This window comes from Coptis chinensis, chromosome 9 (genome assembly GCF_015680905.1).
Source record: "Coptis chinensis isolate HL-2020 chromosome 9, ASM1568090v1, whole genome shotgun sequence".
Lineage (NCBI taxonomy): Eukaryota > Viridiplantae > Streptophyta > Magnoliopsida > Ranunculales > Ranunculaceae > Coptis > Coptis chinensis.
The window spans coordinates 67,131,837-67,147,650 of NC_141464.1; positions in this window are offsets into that span (position 1 = coordinate 67,131,837).

The following is a 15,814-nucleotide window of genomic DNA, read 5'->3' on the forward strand; positions in this document are numbered from 1 at the left end:
ATCCAGAAACATTGTTCGAGCTATACGCTCGAGTAGACAATACTACATTAAGTTGCAAAAAGGCCTGAAACGTCAAGGCCTAACTGAAGAACAAGAAGTGGTAGCGATCTCCGACGATGCCCCACCTACCAAAAAGTGGTCCAGACCGCAGGAACAGAAGTCGGGGAACAGAACAAACAACAACCGTGAGTTCCCTGTTCTCACATGATTTCCCAGTAACATACTAGATAAGATAAAGCGAGTTGCATATTACCGACCTGACGTGCGGCAGCCAACAGATCAACCTAACAAGCCGTACTGCGCATTCCACCAAGCAAAATGTCATGAGACCGATGCATGCTGGGGGCTAAAGCATTACCTCCAAGACCTCATTGAATCAGGACATATCAAATAGTACACCAACATCGTTGATGGCGACCTGCACCATAAGTTCATGGCTCGCAGAGTGCACAGTAGATCTCCACCTCGCCATGACTGCCAAAATGTCCAAGCTCGTTCCCGTAGCAGAGGACATCCCAGAGACCGTTCCCGCCATGAGCGCCGTCAACACTCGTCAGATCGAGATAATGACAGAACCATTCATATGATAACCTTTCCAGATGATTATGTTACATCTTCCAGAGAAAAAAGAAGGCGCGTAGGCGCCTTTCAAGAAGTCTATCACTTTTCTTCATAGGCAGCACCTGCCCCACGCAGTTCAGGGCACAATTCAAGTGACATAACTTTCACGGAGGCCGACCTCAACAAGGTTTGCCTCCCGCATAATGATGCACTAGTAGTCCATGTCAAAATCAGCGACTGGACAGTCAAGCGTGTTCTGATAGATCCCGGTAGTTCATGTGACATTTTGTTCTACCATACCATCCAAGAAATGAACTTGCCCAAGTCGGTCTTCATAGACCCAATCGCTCCTCTCTACGGGTTCAATGGCTCCAAGGCCGACCCAATTGGTGATATCATACTCTCTGTCTCTGTGGGTTCTAGGGAAGACAAAGTCAGCTTCAACACGCGTTTCAGCGTTCTAGACATCAAATCGCCCTACAACGCCAAGTACTCCGATTCCCTGGACCTAGGGGGCATTATGGAGCTTCGCAGCAATCAGCTCGAGGCTTATCATTGTAACCATATTCTTTCAGCGAACAAGACCACCGACCCTCCTATCAGTATTAGAAACGAGCCCACCAGCTACACAATGGCCAAAGACTTGGTCGCTGAGGTCAGGGCCAAAGCACCAAAGTAGAACGCTGGGGGCTCGAGCAAAAAAGTCTATTCATCTGTCAGGACCCCAGAGTGCACTTCAGCAGTTATAACTCCACCAGTTAGGACCCCAGAGGTCACTTCAGCAGTTGTAATTCCACCAGTCAAAACCCTAGAGGTCGCTTCAGCAATTGTTACTCCACCAATCAGGACCCCAGAGATCGCCCCAGCCTGTGTTAGTCAATCAATACAGATTTCGGAGATCACTCCGGCCCTGTTGTTATAACCACAGAGGTCACATTAGCCCCTGTTGTCGTAACCACAGAGGTCACTCCAACTCCTGATGCCAATTCCACTATTCCTCAGGTCGACAAAGCACCACCAGAGATTAGTTCTCCTGAGGTCGTCTCATCTTCACCAGCATCAGTCCAGACTGCAGAAATAGAGCGAGTAAACTTAGGAACAGAAGACGACCCTAAGTTCATCTATGTAGGGGCCAACCTTGACCCTACACTCAAGGCCCAGCTTGTAAACTTTTTAGCAATGAATAAATATTGTTTCGCTTGGTCGTATATCGATGTACCGGGAATAGATCCTAATGTTGCATGTCATAGACTAAATGTAAACCCTAATGCTAGGCCAGTTCGGCAGCAACCTCGAAGATTATCCCTGAGATTTCAAAAAGCAATCAACGATGAGGTCGACAAACTCAAGCAAGTCGGTTTCATCAGAAAGGTCGATTACCCAGACTGGATCGCTAACATAGTAGCAATCCCAAAGAAGAATGGCACAGTCTGCCTCTGCGTTGACTTCACCAATGTCAACCAAGAAACACCTAAGGATAACTTCCTTTTACCTAGAATTGACAGATTTGTGGACCAGACCTGTGGCCACGAGCTTCTGTCATTTATGGATGTGTACAGTGGGTACAACTAGATCCCACTCACCGAAGAAGACCAAGAGAAAACGTCATTCATCACAGAACATGAAATTTACTGCTACAATGTCCTCCCGTTCGGCCTCAAGAACGCTGGAGCGACTTATCAACGGCTAGTCACTAACATATTCCAGGACATGTTAGGGGATACCATGGAAGTCTATATCAACGACATGGTCGTCAAGAGTAAGAAAGCAGGTGACCACCTCACTCACCTTGATAAAGTGTTCTCCAGGTTACACCGAACTCGAATGAAGCTGAATCCAGAAAAATGTCTTTTTGGAGCGTCCTTTGGGAAATTTTTGGGGTACCAGGTATCACAGCAGGGGATCGAGGCTAACCCAGGCCAAATCCTAGCGTTCTTGGACATGCCCGATCCACAGACAAATAAGCAAATACAAAAGCTGTCAAGAATGGTTGCAGCACTCAACCGATTCATAACAAGGGCGTCAGACAAGTGCCGACCATTCCTACAACTTCTTAAAAAAGGTGAGCAGTTCTCGTGGAACGATCAGTGCTACCAAGCGTTCTCCACCCTCAAAGAATATTTGACAACACCTCCCGTCCTAGCAAAACCAACAGATGGGGAAACGCTGGGGCTTTCTCTAGCAATATCAGACTTTGCTATCAGTTTAGTTCTCTTCAAGGAGGACAACAACTCAGAGAAACTGATCTACTTTACAAGTAAGACGCTAACTCCAGCTGAAAAGCACTACTCTTACATTGAAAGAGCAGTACTCGCATTGTTATATTCTATAAGGAACTTCAGGCCTTACTTTCAAGCACATCCAATCAAAGTACTCACCGACCTCCCACTAAAGAAAATCCTTCATAGGGAGAATAAGACAACTCGCATGGCAGTATGGGCCGAGGAACTCGGGGAACACCACATCGAGTTCGTCCCACACACCTCTCAGAAAGGACAGGTCGTTGCAGATTTTCTAGTAGATTTTCCTGTCGACGACCTAAATTGGGAACCAGAAATAGATATCCCAGCCACAAAGAAGCACTACAAGTCAGTCTGGTCTCTCTTTGTAGATGGTTCTAGCAACCTCGGAGGGAGTGGAATCGGAGTCGTCTTAGTGTCCCCAGATGGAGCTATGATGGAGAAATCAGTTCGCATCAACTTTGCGACCTCCAACAACGATGAGGAGTACGATGCACTAATCATGGGGCTTCAAATGGCGCTACAGCTCGGTGTACAGGAGATTCAAGTCTTTAGTAACTCGCAACTGGTTGTTCGCCAGATTGCTAAAGAGTACACTACCCACGAAGGTAACCTTTCTAAGTACCTTCAAGTTGTTTATCAGTTGATTCCTTCTTTTAAGAAAGCCACCATACACCACTTTTTGCATGACAAGAACCGTCATGCGGACAGTTTAGCTTACCTGGCTACTTAAACACCGAACTGCACCCCTAGGCAGTTACTTGTCGAAGTAGTTGACCGACCTGCTTACCAAGCAGAACACATCCTAGAAATCAATGACCTGTGCCCACTCTCTAACAATAAGATGAGTCAAACATGGATGCAACCCATCATAGAGTACATCCAGTACGGTACACTCCCAGAAGAGCGTGCCAAAGCCAGACAAGTTCCATATCAGGCACGCCGTTACTGCTTGGTTAATAACAAGTTATTCCGAAAATTTGCTGGCGGACCTCACTTAAGGTGCATAAGCCCAGAACAAGGTTAATTGATTTTTGCTGAAATTCATGAGGGAGAGTGCGGAAACCATGCTGGAGGTCGCTCTTTGGCCCATAAAGAGATCTTCTAAGGATACTTTTGGCCCCGAATGCAGATCGATGCTAAAAAGTACATCCTCAATTGCATCAAATGCCAGACCTTTGGCCACAATATCATTCAACCAGCTCGCGAGTTGATCAATATTGCGAGCCCTTGGCCGTTTCACATGTGGGGCATGGACATCATGGGACCGTTCATCCCACAAAAGAGTACTGGTTTTCGGTTCGTCTTAGTTGCAACTGATTACTTCATTAAGTGGGTCAAAGCAATTCCTTTAGCTCATGTCAAGGAATCACACGTCAGAAACTTCATCTGGACACATCATCACCATATTTGGCTTACCACACACATTGGTGATGGACAATGGTTCCCAATTCAAGGGAAAATCAGTCAAAGAGTTTCTGGCCAAGTGGAAGATCGTTCATGCATTCTCCACTCCTCAGTACACTCAAAGAAATGGCCAAGCAGAAGCTAGCAACAAAGCAATCTTGGAGAATTTGAAGAAAAAGATTGAAAAGAACAAGAGCCAATGGCCAAATCAGTTAGAGAGCATTTTGTGTGTTCACCACACTACAGCTCGCTCTAGCACAGGCGAGTTTCCATTCTCCTTATGCTATGGAACAGAGGCCATTATTCCCTTGGCCCGGCGGTCGCTACGACTTCGTCGGAACTTCATCGAAGTGCAGGCCGAGAATGACTCCGTCCTAGCTCGAGAGGTAGACTTACTGGAAGAACGCCACGACCTGGCAGCCATCACAGTGGCATCTTACCATCAAACATTAAAGAAGTCCTACAACAAGAGAATTAATCCTCGATCTTTTCAGCCTGGTGATCAAGTTCTGAAAAAGACTCAAGATGACTATAAGCTAGCACCATCATGGGAGGGACCGTACATAGTGGAACGATTCGTTGGCAACGGAGCGTACTGGATCAAGATCCAAGAGGGAAAACCGTTGCCACACCCTTGGAACACTTATTTGTTAAAGAAATTTTATTAATAAAAGTATATTGTTGTACATTCCATGTTTTTATTTATTGCAAATCCAGGTATAGTTTACTTATGTTTACGATCACAACCTACTCCGTTCAATTTCATCAACAAGACATCGAACTTGCACTGAAAGCACCACCAGTCTACGCGCACTCTCATGAGTTTCAACGCTCCCAGCGAGCAAAACACTTTCATAAGCTAACACGCTCTCTTGAACTAATAGGCTCCATAGCCTCTCCAAGTCATACTAGTTGAAGACCTATAATTCTAGGATCAACTCAGTGAGAATGCTCTCAGTGAGCAATATGCTTTCATAAGCTAACACGCTCTCTACGAGCAGCACGCTCTCTTGAGCTAACAGGCTCCATAGCCTCTCTAAGTCTCACGAGTTGAGGACCTATAATTCTAGGATCAACTCAGTGAGAACTCTCTCAGTGAGCAATACACTTTCATAAGCTAACACGTTTTCCACAAGCAGCACGTTCTCTTGAGCTAACAGGCTCCATAGCCTCTCCAATTCTCACTAGTTGAGGACTTACAATTCTAGGATCAACTCAGTGAGAACGCTCTCAGTGAGCAATACCCTTTCATAAGCTAACATGCTCTCCGTGAGTAGCACGCTCTCTTGAGCTTATAGGCTCCAGAGCCTCTCCAATTCTCACTAGTCAGGGACCTATAACTCTCGGATCAACTCAGTGAGAACGCTTTCCATAGGCAATACACTTTCTTAAGCCAGCACGATCTCTACGACCAACACGCTCTCCGTGAGCAACACACTCCCTGAAGCTCATAGGCTTCATAGCCTCTCCAATTCTCATTAGTTGATTACTTATAACTTTAGGATCAACTCAATGAGAACGCTCTCAGCGAGCCCTACGCTATATTAGGCTAGCACGCTCACCCGAGCTACCAGGCTCCACAGCATATACAGTTCTTACTAGTGGGCAACCCACAAATGAGAACGTTATCTATGAGTAAAACGCTTCCTTCAGCTAATTCGTAGGATTCTTAGCCACTATATGCCATATGCATTATAAACATAACAATAGCTACAAGCAATTAAGCAAAAGCAAAAAACATGCATTTCATACACATTCATCAATAGAACTGCTTGAATAGAGCTAGGAAACTAGTTCACGAATCCACCGATCTGCTGGGTCTACCCAGGAAATCCAGATTGGTATTTCTTACAACTTTTGCAAATATCGAACTGCAACTTTCATGGAAACCAGTTTGTTCTGTATCTGTACTAAAAGGCGAACTGCTCAGGCAAGCCTGAGAAACCAGCTCTATTATTTAACTCTCTTACAGAGAAGAGAACTGACAAAACATCCAAAAAATTTCATAACTTACGGACAAGTCCAAAGATCCGGTCGAGCATCAAGAACAGCGTGTTTATCGGTAGGGCGGCTAGTAGTAGAAGGGACATTACTCGCATCTCGTGATACAACAAGTGCAGCATTACCCTCAGCCTTACGATCTTGCTTCTCCAATAATTCAACATACATCTCCGCCAACACAGCATGATCTTCACAAACTCGATCATATTCCCTGCGGCTTTTGGTACACCTTAACATTGCTTTGGCGTACTTTCGATCCGCGGAGGCCAGCTTTTCACGCAGATCTATCATCGAACTAACCAACACCGTTTTCTCCTCCAGCGTGTCTTGTTGCTTTTTTCTCAAGGCCTTCATCTTCTTCTTGTCAGCTTCCCAGGCAGTACACATCCTAAGCAGCTCAGCTGTGTCACTATCAGCATTATCAGTACGTTGAACATCTCACTTCAGCTTACCGTACCCGCCAGGAACTGCAGAGAAAGCAGCAATGTTAATGTTTGCCAATCAAACAACAAGAGCTCAGTACAAGTAAAAAAAAAAAAAAAACTCACCAAACAACAAGCCAAGTCCGTGGTCTTCAGCGTCGTCTCCAGAGTGTCATCTTCAAGCTCAGCTTTATCAACGTCTAGCACCATTCCTTCCAAGAGGCAAGTCGAATGGAAGCTACAATCAGAACGCTTGACTATACACTTCTTCTCCGTCTTCCCAACGTAGAAGAAGCCACTCCCCACATCACCAGCATCGCTGCGACGAGCTACCAGCAACAACATTATGACCTCGACCCAGGTCGTCAGGTTCCTCTTGGTTCAGGTCGTTACCACCTTCACGACTGGGAGACCTGAACATGATGCCCCCAGGTCGCTCGTGACCTTCCACTTTGGCACGCTTGCCATTCTTTGAATCAAAGGCAATAGCCTTGTGTTTGCCACGATTCCCAAAAGAATGGGGTCTAAACTCCATCTCCTCCATCACAAGAGGAGAGGTTTCCCCGCCCCCCCCCCCTATCACCACCAACATCTACATGTCTCCTGGCCATAGTAAACTCTACAAACAAAACAACGTTCAAACAAGAACACAATTTTCATGTTCAAAAGAAGAACCAAACACCGAAGAACACGTACCTGAGCTAAGCAGCAAAGAAAATGGGGCACGAATTTTGGAGAAGAACAGCTTCAACAACGAGAAGAGCAAATGTCTTTGGTCTTCCAGGAACAGTTCTATTTATGATCAAATAACGTATCTTCCCAAGGCATGCCATAATTATATCGAGAAGCCAAACGTCAGGCCACCTGGCAGCCATCATTTCATATTTCCATCCGATCATATGCCTACATGTGCCACACACGTACTACGACCCAGTCATGCGTCCTAATGATATTTGTGACCTACAACGCTCGTATAAACTCTCAGTTTGTATAGACTTACTACTCATCGTTATTCGCGACCTACAACGCGAAGGGTGAATAAAGATCAAGACGCTCACTCAGGGTCACAAGTTACCTAGCCTCACCCACTCTTACCAAGGGTCGCCCACACAACCAGATCATTATAACAATATCAAGAATCATACTGTCACACCGAATTTCGTGAAAGGAAAAATTATTTGTCCCCGACTCTTCGATCTCAGGGTGTGGACTCTCCACTTCCAAAAGCCCATAAGCGGTTTAAAATATGCGGATAATTAAAACCAATAAAAATTTTAACTTAAACAAAGTCCTCTTCATTATAAAACAATTTACAAATGAAAATGCAAATAATATTATCTCGGTGAAAATCTATATCACCTCGAGGAAAACAAAACACTGACACGAGATGCAATGCTAATGCAAACCACAAGCAAACAACCAATCTTCTTCATCACTAAACTTGTCAAAACTTATCAACTATGTTCATTGAATGAACACACCCGATAAGCAAACATGCAAATCGGATTGACATTATAAAAATCTTTGGTGTGAGTAATACTAAAATACAACATATAATTATACATATACATACACAATCCATCCACGGCAGTTAGTTCCTCCATCGAGCCTTTAACTTTCAGCGACTAATCTGACATCCTTAAGTTCAATAACTAAAGGCGGGTAGTTCCTCCAATTGGCGCCTTAACTTCCCACTAACCACCACAACAACCTATACTCATAATAAATAAATAAGGCATGTAGTTCCTCCATCGAGCCTTAGGTTCTAACTAAACTATAACCCGATAAGCATATACAATCATCTATCTAAAGATACATCATTAACTAACATATTACCATAATTAGATTATTTGGGGCTTTCTTTGTGTGTCCCTAAAATCCGTCGTATCTATGTCTTACCTAGTTTCCCTGGCTACCACAATCGCTACCCCAACGCCGAACATGTACATCCACATGCCTCCCTTACATAATGAGCCACTCCGTGCGTAACCACCTGGCGGGATGCGCGACACCGGAGGTAAATCCTCACACGGAAGCCAAATCTATGTAAGCACCGCCACTATTCGGCATAAAAATATTAGCATCATCGTTCTATTTTCGCGAGCGGAATAATCAAGCCACTATTATTTCGCCGGAGGGCAGCCGAAGGCCATTAAAAAGCGAAGCGCCCGGAAGGGCGCGAAAAGGCCATTCGGATTAATGAAGCGCCAAAAGGGCCAATCCATGAGTTGTGGTAGTCGGGTTCTAGGATTTTTCTTATGTAATTTATTGGGTGTCATACATTAATGACTCATAAACATTTCTACTATATCGTGCGGTCGATTACCTTATTGCACTAAGCCATAATATCTAGAAACATCTCAATTATATCTCATAGTCACTTTCGTTTTTCACGTGCCAATATATTATTGCACTACACCACACTCAGGTGGGCAAATATTCACCAATACTATATTAGCATCTCACATATAAAATAATGGGTGTATATACATTTCTCCAAGATATTGCATTAATATAAATATCAAAGATATTATCTCATGTCACAATGCTTCAACGTATCACATACATTTTATTATAGCGTATTAGGAATATAATATCTCCTAATGTCTCAATATCGTCGCGTGTCAAAATACACAACATCGAGGTCAAATCTTTCTTAGATAATGACCACCAAATTATACAAGCTTCCACGGCATTTTATTACTATATGTGTCCATATAATATACTGCATAAAGCGTAGCACAAATAAAGCGATCCACGGATCCACAATCAAAGCCCAATATATATATGCTTTACACACTACTCACGTCAAATCTAAATTAGATAATGACCAACCAAGTTATATAATATCGACAATATTTTATATAATCAAATATGTGAAAAACTATAAAAGTCAACATTCCACAGTCAAAGTCAACGGTCAAAGGTCAACTGTCAAAGGTCAACACATCATGGTCAAAGTGAAAGTCAACATGTCATGGTCAAAGTCAAACTGTCCTGGTCAAAGTCAAACTGTCCTGGTCAAAGTCAAACTGTCCTGATCAAAGTCAAACTATCCTGGTCAAAGTCAACATGTCATGGTCAAAGTCAAAGTCAGTCTGGTCAAAGTCAACATGTCTGGTCAAAGTCAAATGTCCCGGTCAAAGTCGGAAGGTCTGGTCAAAAACAATTCATCATTGTCAAAGTCAAAATCGTTTTAGGTGTTAAACGGGGTTGAGTCGTGTATAGTTCATGGCTAAAGTCAAAAGTCATGGTTCGTGGGCTCGTGGCTAAGGTCGTGGTTCGGACCAATGGCCGAAAGCCCAAACCTTAAAACCGAAAGTCTAAAACCAACTTATTTATTTTGCGACCCAATTGGGATCTATATATTAAATCCCAAGGATTTGGCCTCGGACAATATTAGAAGCGGGCCCAAAACTTATCTTGAACTTCGCCCAAAGCGGTTAAGTGGATTCGCCCAAAAACTTTAATATAAAGCGGTCCACAAATTAATTTGGCCCGCCCTAACACTTTAATTTGGGTGCGCCCAAAGAAACAAAGGCGGCCAATGAGAACTAATGTGGTCCGAAAATTAAAACTGAAATTTATTGACTACCACTTGAAATTCGGCCTAGCCACTGAAATTCGGCCTATCTAAAAATAGAAATGAATATGGCCCAACAACTTAAACATTTCGCCCGGAGGAACTAATCCAAATTGAATTAGGCCAAAGCCCATCATCGAATTAGAGTTAGACTATGTGAGGTGGGAACCTTTGGATCCCTCGATTTGTCATCTTCCTCGACTCAAAGAACCACCAAATCAGGCCACCATTCTCCTCTTCCATCAAATCGGTTTTACACCAAATCAAAACCCTATAACTTTAATAAATACAATTACTCTAATATCGATTGATTTAACCCTCTTCTTCAAACTAGATCTAAGAATTTCGGCCACCATTAATGGTTTCCACCAAGCTCTAATCGACACCATTTTCAGCCCTCACACACACTCAAACACCACTAACCAACCTCACAACACATCACCACAAAACCAACAACCAATCAAACCAAAACAGCCCAACCACCGGTTCGTCCACGCCATTAACACCTCAAACCAAGCTTTGGCGGCATCGACCACCACTCCTAAGCGGTTGGGTTTTCATCCCAACAAAACCCAACACTATAACCCACAACGAAGTTCAATAGAAAAACAGCCCATGTGGCGCCATTGAAGCTCTGCCGAAGCCGACGGTTTACCCCAATTTTAACAAAGTTAAAGCCGGTTTAGCGGTTTAACTAGAGTTTTAACAACTTCGGCCGAAACACGGACGTCGAATAAAAACAATATAATGAGCGAGTACAAAAGCGAAACCTTAGGCAAGAGATTATACCGATAATCGAAAACGATAAATCCGGTGATATAGCAAAATATAGCTACTCACTTGTATGAATTTCGGCCGAATCCTCTAGCCGATTCGTTGTGGCTCCAACCTTCAACAAACCGGCTTCTCTCTGCCTCCATTTTTAATTATTCTATTCTCCGGGAACCCTATTTTCTAGAAAAAGTGTTTATATACTTGGGTCGAAACCCGAGTCCAACCTGAACTTCGGGCCCAAAACCGGGGCCACATATCGAGTCAATCCGACAAATTTTGAAAATAAATAATTAAATTAATTAATAAATAAATAGAAAAATCATTATTTAAAAATCACGGAGCGTTACATTATATACATCTCAAAAGAATCTCGTCGAGATTGAAGTAAAAAGCTATCTGAACAAAAGCGTTGGTTATTAACTTAGAACCTATACAAGAAATGCGTTGATTAAACTTAAACAAGATAACATTGGTATTAATTATTATTAAATAATGCCGAATATATATCCTCATGCCATTACAAAAACCTATTACGGTTTAGCTGTCTATATTAAAACAAATTATTACTATCACTTAAACACAAGACAAATATATCATATCTTTTTAGCATGCGGTTTCTTGACCGTAGCGGACTCTACGAAAAAAAAATAATATTCTCGTAACTAATCAATAATATGGAGAAAGTTCATCCCGGTAAAAAATATTATGGAGTCTTTTATATCATGCATAAAAGAAAATCGTGTCCTAATACACTAAAAAAAAATCACTCATGTCATTGATACTACAATAAAACTCTATATTTATTTTAGTCATGCTCTCGAAAATTAAATTTTAAAACCACCCTTGAATCCTAATTCATGCTTGCAACTGGATCAAATATAGCATTATCAAAAAAAATAATTTTCATATTCATGTATAAAAATCATATAGACTGAAACAAAACAATTAGGAATAAATACTCGAATATGCCAAAATCATGTGAAACTAATTTAACGATATTAGTCAATCATGTCATAATTCATAAGCACGACACACTTATAAGACAAAATAAAAATCCGTTTGTTGTTGAAATACGATCATCATTATATTAAGACATCATCTACATAAATTCCAATCTAGTTTAAAAAAAACAATTATCACCATTGTATTAATTAATCATTAATAACATGACCTTTAGAAAACAACCTACACATGCATGTTTTCTTGGTAAAACAATTTTAATCATCACATACGCACGGTAATAATTCCTCTATATATACAATAATATATAAACGTGTATACGCAGGTATACACATCTCAAAAGAATGCGTGTATACGCAAGTATACACACCTCAAAAGAATACCGCGTGTATACAAAAGTATACACATCTCAAAAAGAATACATTATATTTTATTTATTATTCAGTCTATTTCTAACTAATCACCTCTAACAGATTAACCTCTTATACTTAAAAATACTATTCATCCATTACAATGTATGAGTGGTGAGATAGTTCCTCCAACACCGAGGCAAGTAGTTCCTTACTTAGTGCGTCCACAAAACCATCGGATAATACAACTCATTCAATATAGATCAAACTATCTTATAGTTTCTTGAATAATAACCTAACACTCCAACACAAAGTTCCGCGGACGGATTGTTATCACACTTAATCTATAATCCATGTGAAAGCGAACACCAACAATAAAACGATATTGTAACAACACACATCATCTTAATCAAATCCATTAATATTTAACATATTACAAATATAACCACTCCTCATATGATAAGGAAAAATAAAAACATCTCATATGCACTCCACCAGAGTAACCAATATAAATATACACATTACACATACAATCAAATCACGAAAAATATTGACTCTCTTTATTTTTATATCTCTTTCATTTTCTTTGTAAAAATAAAACAACTAGCGGAAATAGTTTTGAAAAATATTATTTCTTAAACACTACCCATAAATCACGATCCGAGAATCACCGAGACTCACCCTAGTCTAAGCTAACCAAATGCTCTGATACCAAACTGTCACACCCCGAATTTCGACAGAATTCGGAAAAACATTATTTGTCCCCGACTCTTCGATCTCAGGGTGTGACGACTCTCCCACTTCAAAAGCCCATAAGCGGTTTAAAATATGCGGATAATTAAAACCAATAAAAATTTTAACTTAAACAAAGTCCTCTTCATTATAAAACAATTTACAAATGAAAATGCAAATAATATTATCTCAACTGAAAATCTATATCACCTCGAGGAAAACAAAACCACAACACGAGATGCAATGCTAACTTAAAACCACAAGCGACAACCAATCTTCTTCATCACTAAACTGTCAAAACTTATCAACTATGTTCATTGAATGAACACGCCGATAACAAACATGCAAATCGGGTTGACATTATAAAAATCTTTGGTGTGAGTAGCCCTAAAATACAACATATAATTATACATATACATACACAATCCATACGGCGGTTAGTTCCTCCATCAATAATAAAGCCTTAACTTTCAGCGACTAATCAACATCCTTAAGTTCAATAACTAAAGGCGGTAGTTCCTCCACCGAGGCCTTAACTTCCCACTAACCACACAACAACCTATACTCATAATAAATAAGGCATGTAGTTCCTCCATCGAGGCCATAGGTTCTAACTAAACTATAACCCGACCAAGCATATACAATCATCTATCTAAAGATACATCATTAACTAACATATTACCATAATTAGATTATTTCGGGCTTTCTTTTTGTGTGTCCCTAAAATCACGTCGTATCTATGTCTTACCTAGTTTCCACGGCTACCACAATCGCTACCAACGCCGAACATGTACATCCACATGCCTCCCTTACATAATGAGCCACTCGATGCGTAACCACCTGGCGGGATGGATGCCGACACCAGTAAATCCTCACACGGAAGCCAAATCTATGTAACGCGCCACTATTCGGCATAAAAATTGGCGCATCATCGTTATTTTTTGCGAGCGGAATAATCAAGCCACTATTCGGCTCGCCCCGGGAGGGCGCCCGAAGGCCATTCAGGCCTTAAGCGAAGCGCCCGGAAAGGGGCCAGAAGGCCATTGGTTAAGCGAAGCGCCGAAAAGGGCCAATCCATGAGTTGTGGTAGTCGGGTTCTAGGATTTTTCGTTATGTAATTTATTCAGTGTCATACATTAATGACTCATAAACATTTTCTACTATATCGCGCGGCGGTCAATTACCTTATTGCACTAAGCCATAATATCTAGAAACATCTCAATTATATCTCATAGTCACTTTCGTTCTTTCGCGTGCCAATATATTATTGCACTACACCACACTCAGGTGGGCAAATATTCACCAATACTATATTAGCATCTCACATATAAAATAATGGAGTGTATATACATTTCTCCAAGATATTGCATTAATATAAATATCCAAAGCATATTATCTCATGTCACAATGCTTTGGCGTATCACATACATTTTTATTATAGCATTATTAGGAATATAATATCTCCTAATGTCTCAATATCGTCGCGTGTCAAAAACACAACATCAAGGTCAAATCTTTCTTAGATAATGACCACCAAATTATACAAGCTTCCAGCGGCATTTTATTACTATATGTGTCCATATAATATACACGTAAAGCGTAGCACAAATAAAGCGGTCAGGTCCGATCCACAATCAAAGCCCGATATATATATGCTTTCACACACTACTCACGTCAAATCTAAATTAGATAATGACCAACCAAGTTATATAATATCGACAATATTTTATATAATCAAATATGTGAAAAACTATAAAAGTCAACATTCCGGATCAAAGTCAGCGGTCAAAGGTCAATCAAAGGTCAACACATCATGGTCAAAGTGAAAGTCAAACTGTCCTGGTCAAAGTCAAACTGTCCTGGTCAAAGTCAAACTGTCCTGGTCAAAGTCAACATGTCATGGTCAAAGTCAAACTGTCCTGGTCAAAGTCAACATGTCCTGGTCAAAGTCAAACTGTCCTGGTCAAAGTCAGCAGGTCCTGGTCAAAGACAATTCATCATTGTCAAAGTCAAACTGTCGTTTCAGGTGTTGGGACGGGGTCAGTCGTAGCCATAGTTCATGGCTAAAGTCAAAAGTGCATGGTTCATGGGCTCATGGCTAAGGTCATGGTTCGGACCCAACTGGCCAAGCCCAAACCTTAAAACCCGAAAGTCTAAAACCAACTTATTTATTTTACCTGACCCAATTGGGATCTATATTAAATCAAGGGGGCGAAACAATAACAATATTAGAAGCGGGCCCAAAAAAACTTATCTTGAACTTCGCCCAAAGCGGTTAAGTGGATTCGGCCCAAAAACTTTAATATAAACTGGTCCACAAATTAATTTGGAACTGGCCCAACACTTTAATTTGGGTCTGCCCAAAGAAACAAAGGGAACTGGCCCAACAGAACTAATGTGGTCCGAAAATTAAAATTTGAAATTTCGCCGACTACCACATGAAATTCGCCTAGCCATTTGAAATTTCGGCCTATCTAAAATAGAAATGAATATGGCCCAACAACTTAAACATTTCGCCCGAGGAGGAACTAATCCAAATTGGTCAGGAGCCTAATCCCATGCGAATTAGAGTTAGACTATGTGAGAGTGGGAGCCTTTGGATCCCTCTCATCTTTGTCATCTTCCTCGACTCCAAAGAACCCACCAAATCATAGGCCACCATTCTCCTCTTCCATCAAATCGGTTTTACACCAAATCAAAACCCTATAACTTTAATAAATACAATTACTCTAATATCGATTGATTTAACCCTCTTCTTCAAACTAGATCTAAGAATTTGGCCAC